We start from the raw sequence: 12,456 nt of genomic DNA on the forward strand, positions 1-12,456 counted from the left end.
GCCTATTGACTTGTAAAGACTTGCTACTTCCCATAAAAAGCTCAAAGATATAAAGTATGTTGATACGGAACGCTCTATCTCCGTTTTATGTCTGTGTGTGTGTGTGTGACAGAGAGCATGCGCACATACTTTCGACCACTGGCGCTTTGTGGCGCACTTCCGTGTTTTTGCACCAGCAGGAAATTTGAAGATGCCATTTTAATTCTGACTCAGAGAATGGCTGCAAAAAAATGCCAAAATACTGGCATTACAGATATGGAAAATTATAATAATAATAATAAAGTATTGAATACAAACAATTGCACTCATTGCAGGGCTGAACAGGGACAAAAAAAAAAAAAAAAAAAAAAATCGGCCCTGGCATTTTGGGCCAGAGCGGCCCCTGAATCAATCAAAATGCTCCCCATCTGTGCATGCCCTTGAATATGTTTACTAACTCCCATTCAATAAAAGCACAAAAGCCATATATAGGAAATATTGTTGATTATTAAAATAAAGATAAATAGTAAAAGCAATGTGTCAGAGACCCGAAATTTTTTTTTTAACTCAGCGATGAAACATCAAATGTAGCTAACAGCTTTTACATTGTCAATCAAATGAACTTAAACAACTGAAAAATAAAACAAATATTTGTTTGGGCCCGAACTACAAAACTTGCTTAAGTTGCAAACCAGTTTGGTCATGTATAAATAACATTATAATAACTATATTGTATTAATATTATTGTCACTATAAGCCTACATCATGCTGACGATCAAAACACAATGTCATGATATCTCATGCGCTTGTCTTCTGACCGAGTGCATCTTAAAATACATGAATGACACTCCTCATAGAGCTTGAGAAGCAGACATTCTTTATCATTTTAAAATAAAGACTTGCAGGTTAAGAAAACAGCATAGGAGGAAGTTGCCGCGGGCCGTGGTCCAGATTAAAAGTAAAAAAAAAAAAAAGTATATGTATATGGACAGATATGTAACTAGATAGAATAGACAGGAATATATTGATCTGTGCCCCACTGCAGACTGCAGACGCGAAAGGCAAATGCCTGCCTGCTCTCCCGCAGACCCGCGCAAAAGAAACAGGCGTGACTCACGACTATTCTGACAAATACACACCTGTTACACAGAGCCCAACCTGGAAGTTTGTGATTGGGTCAGCCCAATGTCAATAAAAAAAAGAACCAATGGGCTGCAGATTATGTCACATGCACCGCTCTGTCCGGAAAAGAAACATCTTATTTTTGAGAGCGTGGCAGCTCACAAGATTGTCAATCACTTAGGGAGAAAAACATGACAGAAAAACATGACAGTCTGCTATGGGCCGATCAGATTATAAGAAGATATAATCAGCCCAAAAAGTACATCGGCCCAGCGGGAAACCCTAGAAAGCCCGGTCTGCCCCTGGCCACAACAGGGAAAAAATAAAAATAAAAACTGCGTTAATTTTTTTTAACACGTTAATTATTTCAAATTAATCGCATGCGTTAACAAATTAATTTTGACAGCACTAGTATTTATTCTTGTGTACACATTTAAAGTTTTATTTTTCAGTGTGATTCTTTGTCTTGGCCAAGCAGTGGCGCAGTAGGTACTGATATTGCCTTACAGCAAGAAGGTCGCCGGGTCATAGGTTCGATCCTTGGCCCAGTTGCCTTTTCTGTGTGGAGTTTGTATGTTCTTCCTGTGTTCACGTGGGTTTTCTCCGGGTGGTCCGGTTTACCCCACAGAAATTATACTTTAACATTTACAGTTGCATTATTACAATTTAAAGTTAAGCTTGTTAACATTAATGTTAATGCACTGTGAGTTAGCAAGGTTTAAAAAATAATTTTATTTTTATTAATTTTAGCATAAAAGAATGAATACTGTAATAAACTGCACTGCATTGTTTGTTCACATTAGAAAATACATAAACTTAATTAACTAATACAACCTCATTGTAAATTTTTACCTTTTTTCATATTTTGGATTGATACTATTTATGTTATTTAGTATTTAAAACCTTAAAGGTATTTGTATTATTCTTGATGTTTCGCCTGTTAGCAGTATTTTAGCCTCTTAGCAGTATTTTAGTTCTCTATATGGTTTTAAATTTTATTTTTTAGAGAGATTGTAATATAATGCATCTATATTGTTCAATTTGTTTGTTTTTCTGTATTTCCCCCTCTATTTTTAAGGTTTAGTACTTTAAGGATTAAGTACTTAAAACCAACCATCTAACAAAAAATACAATTAACAATCACATTTTGTTTAATGAGTGTCTTAGTTCCTGTTTTGTATGACTCTTATTTTAACAGATTTCATTTAGAAACACTTGACTGATCATTCAATTAAAGTTTTACCTTTATTATCCCATCACTCAATCAAATCATTTAATTGTGACTTGAATTACTACATTTGTAATTGTTTTAAAATAAACTAAAGATTTGTTTTATTCAGTTTGTTGAATCTGAACTTCTCTACATTACATTTTGAAATATATTTAAAACCCTTATGATTGTATTAAAACAAATATTTAAATGTATAAAACTGTTTCACTGTGGGTATTTCTATTTTAGTTTATTTAGCACATTTCTTGGCAATTCAAACATGAAAAGTTTTAGATACTTTGTGGCTCTAATAAATTGTTTAACATTACAATATTTTTGACAAAACTGTCTAAAATGACTGTTTACAAGTGCCTAAGTGGGATTCAAACCCTGTTTTTGATAAAAATAAAGAAAAATTTAATTGGCTCTGACATTAATTCTGCCAGTGGGCAGGTTCTTCAATCTGGTTGGCTGGCCTGGCACTGTCTTCCAACTTTTCATGGCCGGCCCCCGTGTCTCTCACGCGCTTATTCAGTCTCTCTGCGTTTGCTTGACTTTTGCCCACACTGTAAAAGCAAACATGGTATTTAATTAAAAATAGTAAATTGACCTTAATCAGTTTTTATCAACCTGCTATTAACACTCACTTTTAGTAAGTTACTTGTACTTTGAGGTTGAAAAATCTTACCAGCTCAGTCTACTTGAGCTGGATTAATTTAGAAAAAGTAAGTTTATGACACTGTGGGCATGCGCAGATCAATCAATCATCCCCAACCAATCAAGCTGCTTCGTAAGGCGGGTCTTGGCGTGGCGGGATTCGTAATTTTGCAAACGGTATGTCACATCTTGCCCGCAACTGACCGACCAGATGAAGCTGGATATCATTGAGCTGGACCTAAACATCGCGTCAACGGCACTTGTGATTATCGTCAGCATAACAGCGATTCTTGTGCTTAATTGGCACACTCATTTGGTGAGTAAATATTTTAATTTACCCTTGCGCATATCGTTTTGTTTCTGTAAATCAGCGCCAGTGTTTTGTGCCTGCTAGTAATGATGTGTGTAGTAATGTCGGCTAACGCTAGCTAACTATATTATGGACATAACGTGGCTATATTTTGATGAAACTTGGTCAGTACTTTATTATTTTCAAGACTTTTGTCACGTTAAAATTGAGGAAAAACTTTAGTGTAGCAGTAACGTTAACAGTCGCTCGCGCCCACCTGCCGTCAGTAACATTTGTCATCGAGTACTGACTAACGTTAGCAGCTAGCATGATGATGACAGACTGATCCCGGCGGTTTGGGAGTTTCCTGAGTTTTATAACTGTTGTTTGTAAGCTCAGGCAGAACATCAGAACAAGTCTGGATGTATAATTTTATTTTAAGATAGTCCTTAAAGACTATGCTAATTTTAGCTACCAACAATAACAGTCTGTGCTTATCAAAAACAGGATTAACGTTACCACTCTGTGTCGACATATGATTGGGGATATCACCACAGTCAACTAACTTAATGTTATTTTATTTAACACTTGGCACTTTATAGTCAATATTCGTAGCTGTGCTGTTTCCATGTTTACCATAGTACCGACTACCCAGATCAGTCTTGGTTCGCTACAGACAAGAGTGTTTACCTGTCTGAAAAGATCTTTACACTCAGTTTATCATAGTCTGCTATGATAGGGAACATATTTGCTGGCATACTCAGTGGCTTACATTATTCTTTAAGGTCATCTTGTACATAATATGTTCATTTTAATACTGGGAGCTGTCATTGTGGGTTATAGGCCTATGTTACAGCTTTCACATGTACTTGGTTGTGCTAAATTGTTGAATTTTTATTTAACAGTTTCCTTCCAGGCAGATGGTGATCAATCCACACATTCCATAATCCCAGCAATAAAAGGTATTTTCAACTAATAACTGTATTATTATTGCATGCTAAAGTAAAAGTTATGCTCACATCAGAGCAATTGGATTACAACAAAAGCTAAGAAAATCTTGTGTTGAAATTATTTCATTATAGTATATTTCATCAAACAGAATATTTTATGCATATTTTGAATTTCAAATATTTGATGTAATTAGTATTTCTGGACTGTCTCTATAGATACTGTGGGTTCGATTTATAGTCCATTATACCCAGGACTACAGTTCCCTTGATGTCTAACCACATAAGCGAGTCATTTACCATTTACTTTTTGTACTGCTGTGTTCACTTGTCTTAAAGAAGTTCATTGATTTAAAAGCTTGATGATTAGATTTTTGCAAGGATTTAGTTTTTCCTATAGCTCTGGTATTTCAAATCTGATACTGCATTTTAGTGTTTTTGTCTTTTTATGTTGGTAGGTTTGATGCCAAAATGATCTTTTCTTTCTTTTCAGATTTTCAAACAGTTATCAAAATGGACCAGAGGTTGTTACTGAGAGTCATCATCGCTGAAGATGATATAAGTAAGTTGACTTTAATTAAGAGACCACAGTCCATTGAAGAATTCAAAGTGCAACTGGTGGATAAACTGTCACTGCAGTATGAAGATCAAGACTCCAATAATGCACTCTGCAATTTGACTGAAATAACTGATTTACCTGAAAGAGCTACAGTCAAAATCATCCCTCTTGTGACTCTCCATTTAACAGCATTGTCATCACCCACCACAACATTAGACACTGAGGGCAGCACAGCAGACACTGAGATCCTGTCGCCTGTAGGAGCATCACCATTGCTAAGACAACAGTGACCAGAGTTCTTTGACATACCCAATTAGCACTCTTCATAGAGAGACAGGTAAGCAATTTTTGTTCTCAATCAATAAAATAATGCAAATAAACATAAATTCAAGGTGTGTGACTAGAAATCCAAACACTTGTTGGAATGTTAATCCCTCTGCCACCTCTCCATCCCTACCCACTCCTCTCTACTTTTTCAGGTGTTTGCTGAGTTTAATAAAATCGCCAGTAAGAATCTTGAGAGAGACTTCTTTGAGGCTCTGGACCAGGATGCCCCACGGTTCATTGAACTTTTCAAAACAAAAAAGGGGAACTGTTGGCCAGAAACTCAGGGAGCTGATGCAGCACATGAGCTGGATTGTAAGTAGGTTTATTTTGCTTTTGATCTGTGTGATAGTTCATCAATCAAGTTCTAAATGAGACCATCCAGACCAACCTATTTTATTTCCTGTCTGCTTGTGCCTTGCAAATTACTCTGTTAACTGGTATTTTCTCTCTCTGTGTATCATTAGACAACAGAGCGAAGTACTGTGACGTTTGTTGTCCTCAAAGGCATTCCCATTTTACTCGGTGATGACTCCAGTGAATTCTACAAGACCTGCTCTGTAAGTACTTGCACATAAGAAAAAGTTTGGTCTTGTAGAACACTTAGAATTGAAGACAAGGAGACTTGGTTCTTTCTTCAGCAGGATTCTTTATTGAGAACATGAGCTGCTGCAGTCAAGTCTGATCAAGGCACAACAAAAGGGTTAAATATATCATATCATTTTATTGACAAGTACACATTTCCATTGCCAACACTTAGTGTCAGATAACTTAAAGACATTGCTATTGCTACAGTTTCTATGACTGCTCCACAGATTTCTTGTTGCAAATTTTACACACGCACGCACGCACACGCACACACACACACACACACACACACACACAACAACCTGGAGGTGGACACACCCACACACCACACACACACACAATTTAACTGACACACTCTAACACAGGCTCACACACACTCACACATTCAGAAAGACTCACACACACAGATTCAAACACAGACACACACTCACACACACTCAAACACAGACTCAGACAAACACACACACACTTAAACACAGGCTCACACACACTCACACATTTAAAAAGACTCACACACAGGTTCAAACACAGACTCAGACACACACAAACACACACACACACACACACACACACACACACACACACACACTTTACCAAAATAAAAGAGGAATTAAAATGAAAACTAAAATTTATAATTTTAATTTGAGTTGTCACTATTATTGCGTGAGCGTTAATAAAGAGCTTTTGTAAAACTATTTGTAGTTTCTTTTTCACGTTTGGCTTTTCATTTTAATATTGGCTGTCTTGCCTCGAGACTGTAGTGAAAATGAAATGTAAAATCACCAATTGCATTTTATTTTTCAATTTGACAGGGATGATGCACCGTCACCATGAGAATGAAATCATTTCATTCTCAATTTTGTCACACATTTTGCATACAGTTTTCTCTAATGAAATCGTTAATCTGGTTTTAATTTTCATTTTAGTCATTTAATTTATTTAAATTTGGCAGAAAATGTCTTCCATAGATCTTAAACATATTCTTAAATTTGTAATCCTACAGTCTGCATGAACATAAAACTATACCTGCGTTGACATAGATGTAATTCCATCTGTTCAATATACAATATGCATTTTGTACAGTGATTGATGTATTTTGTAGGTTGAAAAGTCAGTGTCACTCTTTGAGGATGTATAGACCTTTTTAGCTTTAGTTTAACCATAACAAATATATTTTTGTTTGCTTTATTGTTACGATCCAGTGTGAAAACATATTTAAAACCATATTCTCTGATAACATTACAACACTAAAAAAGAATGTTTTAGAATAGCATAAATTGCAATGCTGAAGAATGTGTGTCTTTTAGGATAAAGAGAGAGACGAGGCCCTAGAATGCATCACTGTTGGTGTGCTGACAGTTGTCAGTGAAGATAGTCCTCACAAGGGTCAAAGCTCAGTGGACCTCCAGCCCATCTCCACTGCCATCATTCTGGAGGGAGGTGTTGTCATGGATCATATTAAAAACTTGCCTCAGGCAGTTTGTCTTTTGTTTGGTCTTTCATATGCATTGCATTTGGATTACCCAAAATGCATGGCAAATACACTCAACTTCATTCAGACTGTGATGCTTGGACTGGTAAAGAAAAACTTTCCACCAAAACTGTTAACTCTGAAGGACAATCTTCTGGGTTAGAACAGTAAAGAGCATCTCAGTAAAGAGTCATCTGTCAGATAGCACTTTGTAAGCTTTGCAGCCATTAATGTTCTCCTCTTATCAGAGAAAGTTTGATGCTTTTTTTCCCATTTACGTTCTCAATGGAAAAAAAGAATATTCCATTAAAGTCTACCATGTTATGCAGGTATGCTAATGGTGGAAATAGTGCCACGTTGTGTTGCAATGAGTTGTTAGTTGTTATTAGATGATAATGTCAGAAAAAAACCTAGCAAGGTTATCCTGTTTACATTTGTGTTTTGGGAAAACTTTTAATGATGTTTTTATTTGTGTTGGTTTAATCCTTGGACTGCTCACTTTGGGACACAAAAGTATTTGTTGTACTTTCGGTTTTGATCAGAAATGCACTGATTTTGCATGCACTGAAGTCGTCCTGTAGTTAACAGTTTAATATTGGGAGACATGCATACAATTAGCTCACAGAAATGTTTTTATGTTATTTTTTTAAATATTTTTCCTTGTCATTTTATACAGTTAAATCAAACCACAACTTTGTTGTTTAGCTGCTGTTTTGTACTTGAATGTGCATTTAATAAATTTTGTAATGGAGCTGAATCAAACCAGTGAGTGTTCTTTTAAATTATATGTTTGTGTTGTGTTTGCCTTTATCACATAGTAACAGCAAAAATAGATAAATGGGGAAGAGAAAAGGCCACATGTTGCAGCTGCCCAGGTTTGGGTCCAACAAGGACCCATTAAAGGAAATTGGTTTCTTTAATTTAAGTGAAAAATGAGTGAGCAGAACTGATAGTGTTAAGTTGTAGGTATTTAGTAATTCTAAGTGGGGTTAAATTTATATCAAGCAATCAACACAAAATAAAAAAATTAAGTTAACACTAAGCATGGCTATTAAGCTACATGAACATAAAAAAAACGTGTTAGTGGTACTACTTGATTTAGTACTGCACACTTAAAAAAACAAGCTTTTCTAACTCACTAATCTTAAGTTTACTTTGCTTAATTTTTTTGAGGCAACGAGTTTGCATACTTTTTTTAAGTAAGGTCAACTAATTACATTTTACAGTGCACACTGGCGCCTCATACCTTTCATGCTTTTGCTCTCCAGAGATCCTCCTGTTAAATTGATTATTCCAGAATGTTGATATGGTTTATATATTGCTACACTATTTATTAACAATACACATAAAAAACTATGAGGTTAAGGTAAATTCTATAATAAATTCCAGAGTTAGGTATACTGCCTATGTTTTAGGCTAGTATTATTTACAACTTGTTAATGAATGCTTCAGCATACTATAGTATAAAGAATAGTGAATTGACAAAATGAAATACAGAGTGTAGTTTTACTACAGTTAAGTGTGGTGAATTGTAGTATAATATACCCTATAATGTTTAATAAAAAAATTTATAGGGGTGTAACATTATTAAAACTAAACCAAAATATCACGATACACCAACCACGATACGTATCGCGAAACTCTCGTGGCGCACCGCGTTACTCTCACGCCCCCTGCTGCCCATTGTTGAGGTTGACGTCACTTGTCTCTAACTAATTGAACCAATTTAAACACATCTTTATTTTATCACATTTGATTCAATTGCATTAGTAAAGATTAGCTTTTGTTCTAAATATTATATTCTATTGTTATTATTTTTCAAGTGCATGTCAATTCATGTGACTTGAGTGAGCGAACACACTCAGTTACTGCTGTAAATGCAGGATGGCTGCTTCTCATATAATTGATTGCTGATCCCCCAGACACATTTAAGTCGCCTGTGTGGGAAAAGTTTGGTTTTCCAGTGGAGTACAGGAATGGAATTAGTGTTGTAGACAGATCTGTCTTAACTGTTTCATGAAACTTATAAGGAATTACATTTAAATAGTGTGAAAATTTCAATAGGTGTACGCAGAAGACAACAGAACTGCCAACAAAAGTATTAAATGTACAAAAGTGAAACCAGAATAAAGCCCAAATATATACAAAAAAGAGAAATATTTACACTAATAAAAAATAATATAAAGTAGCAAATTCAAACTAAAGTATCAAACAGAAATGAGTTAAACTCGAGTAAGGGGACGATAGTGAAGCCAAACAAAAGAAATATAACAAAACAATTCTAATTTATGAATAACTTCTAACCTCGCTAGAAAAAAAGGTTTTCATCGCAGCGCCGCATTCTTCCCTATTCTGAACTGTAAAATAAATTAAATACAAAGATGACGTTCACCTCTTACCTGATGTCTTCAACAATACATTTTCTATGTGTTTGCAAAATGGAAGTCGTACGGCATCTTCCCTATCTACCTTACTCTGAGAAAAGAGTGAACTTGAGGAGGTATAGCTCAATATTATCGGGAAACAGCCGAGCCAAAAAATAAACAAATCAATTAAAATAAAAATGTACAAAACTCACAAAATTTCTCAAAGTAGGCAAAAGTAATACAAAATAATTTTACCCAAACGAAAGTTAAGCAAAAACAACAAAAATAATCGTGTCAGCGAAATACACGAAAAACGAGATCAAAGGAAAAGGCGCTCTGACATGCTTTCTATATTCCCGCGCTACGTCGCCAAATGATGATAGATCGGTCTCCTGACCAATCAGCTGTCATGAAGGCGGACCTACAGAAATGACAGGCATCAGCTGTTGTGAAGGCAGACCTACATAAATGACCGGCGTGGAGGGAGCGGAAGAGAGAGAAATCGGGAGAGATCTATCTAACTGAAACCTTAGATAATCAAAAATGAGCATCATGTCTGTGTCTGCACAGAGATCAAGACTCTCACGTGAGAATGTGGATATTATGGTGTTTTTGAAGAAGATCTTTCACTAGTCTACACTGCAGTTATTTATTTAATTTTAGTTTACTTAGTTAAGATGGCTGCACTAAAGGGAACTGTTTTTTCTGACTAGTCTATATTGGAGGTATTTATTACATTTTTGTTGTTTGCTCAGGTATCCTGACTGTACTAAAATGTGATGGCAAAGTTAATGAAGAAAAAAGTTTAGTTGTTCTTGTTATTAAGTGAAACTACTGTTCCTTAGCATTGCTGTTAAGATGAAATCAACCGTAACCACACAGCAAACAGAAACCGAACTGAACCGTGGCTACAAAACCGTCAACCGAACCGAATCATGCCTTTGGTGTATCATTACACCTCTAGTCATTTGTTTATATCACATTTGTGTTACCATAGCAACTGTAGTATTACCACAACAGAGTAATTGAAGTACTTTACTATAAACATTGTACATGCCAATTTGTGTTTAGGGGCCCTGTGGAACAGCTTCACCTTAAAAATGAAGAGGATTACATTAAAAATGTCCTCCAAAATCAAATCGGCAATGTGGAACACAACAGAGACCTGTTCACTTTATTTTAGTTGCCAAGATTAAATAGGATTGATCGTGACTTTTATTTGAAGAATGAATAGTACAGTAGGCTATAATACCTTATCAAGTTTTTTCTATTTTTATCACGGTTACATTTCTGTATTATTTTCAAAATTTCTGGTTACATTTCTGCTTGCGTTAGTTATATATTTGTTTAAATGTTTTTTATTTGATTAGTATGGTGCACCTTTTGGATATTTAATAAATGTTTATAAAACAAAATGCATTCTTTACAACCAACCTCTGTAAGTGTTTGAAACTGGAAAAATCTCATCATATAACATACAGCCAAAATGTTATGGTCTGTTAGATTAAAAATGTCATATGTAAGTATATTTTAGTATTTAGGTTATTGTTAATAAACAGTGCACCAATATAAATCATATCAAAAAGCATAAAAGGAAGAGGGAACACGACACAAATTCTGCATATAATCTCAGAGCGGGCAGGAACATTTGTGTGTGAACAGTGCATATTTGAGAGCAGTAGAAGATTTGCGTGCGGGCAGTGTATATTTCAGAGCTCGCAAGAAGTTTTGTCCACAAACAGAGGAAATTGATGCACAAGTGTTACACAAGGTAGAGAGCAAAGTTATTTTATGTTATGTGTAGAAAACAATGTTGTTGTTTGTATGAAGTAGCCTTCTTCATTGAGTATATGTGCAACCATTTTACATTGCTGCTAGACAGATTTGCATCTCCATCTCTTTAGCACACACAAGATTCAATTGACAAAATACAAATTTCACTTAATTTTACTTTGCAGCATATACAGGAGTTGTTGGTCTACTGCTGCCTCACTGAGGTTATGTAACTTTAATGAATCACAAATTGATCACTGAAGACATAACATAGCACAACTAAACTTAATGAATTAGGCAAAATAGACTCTTTTGTGTGGTAACTCGTTCTTGTGCATTATGCTGTGGAGATGAGACACAGCACATTTCAGCCATTTTTCAGAAAATTACATTTGTATTTTTATATATCTGAGCAAAGTTATTTTATTTAAAAAGGGTTGTTTAATAAATACAGATCTTAACCATACCTACTGTAATCTGTTTAAATTTTATTTTTTTGTTAAAAAGACTCAAAAGTCAAACCGTAAGACTTTGGACTTGATTGAGATTTGTTGCCTTTGACTTGTGACTTGACTCGGGACTTGCCTGTCTTGACTCGGGACTTGAGGGCAATGAATTAAGACTTACTTGTGACTCGCCAAACAATGACTTTGTTCCACCTCTGGGGTGTGCTGAAGAAAATTGTATTGGGACAATGGGATGTTTGGCCAGTCAGTGCTTTGTGAAGGAAGGAAGAGGGAATATAAGGGGATGCTAAAGAGGGGAAAGGTGTGTGGAGAGAATGGGAGGAGGAGGGTTAATGGGAATGAGGAGCTGGATATGGGTATGACTGATACAAATGATGTGTAGTGGGGGGCTGGGAGCCAAGTGGGAGGGGTGGTAAATTGTTGAGCAGTGTGAAGTACAAAAGGGTTATTGTCTAAGGGAATCTCAATATATTTGCAGTGACGTTGAAGCTTGGATGTTCCTGGCTTCTTGAATGCATGAGCTGGAAGAATTTTTGCTGTTGTTGCCCATATTGTTCAGTGTTGTTTGCTGTTGGTTATTGAATAGCTTGAATCACTGAGTTGCTTTCACGCTTGTGGTCTTTCAAAATAAAGTTAGGGCAGAAAGGAAAAATAAATAAATCGGTGCATTTATTGTAAGCTAGGATCACTCTGATTGGATTATT

The 12,456-nt window shown here is 35.5% G+C and overlaps 1 protein-coding gene across 2 annotated transcripts in view; it reads left to right on the plus strand.

Annotated features, from left to right (window-relative positions):
• Positions 1-12,456, plus strand: part of LOC141381087 (uncharacterized) — a 460,537-nt gene that overhangs the window by 301,347 nt on the left and 146,734 nt on the right. The window lies entirely within an intron of this gene.

The sequence above is a fragment of the Danio rerio genome, chromosome 3, assembly GCF_049306965.1.
Source record: "Danio rerio strain Tuebingen ecotype United States chromosome 3, GRCz12tu, whole genome shotgun sequence".
NCBI lineage: Eukaryota > Metazoa > Chordata > Actinopteri > Cypriniformes > Danionidae > Danio > Danio rerio.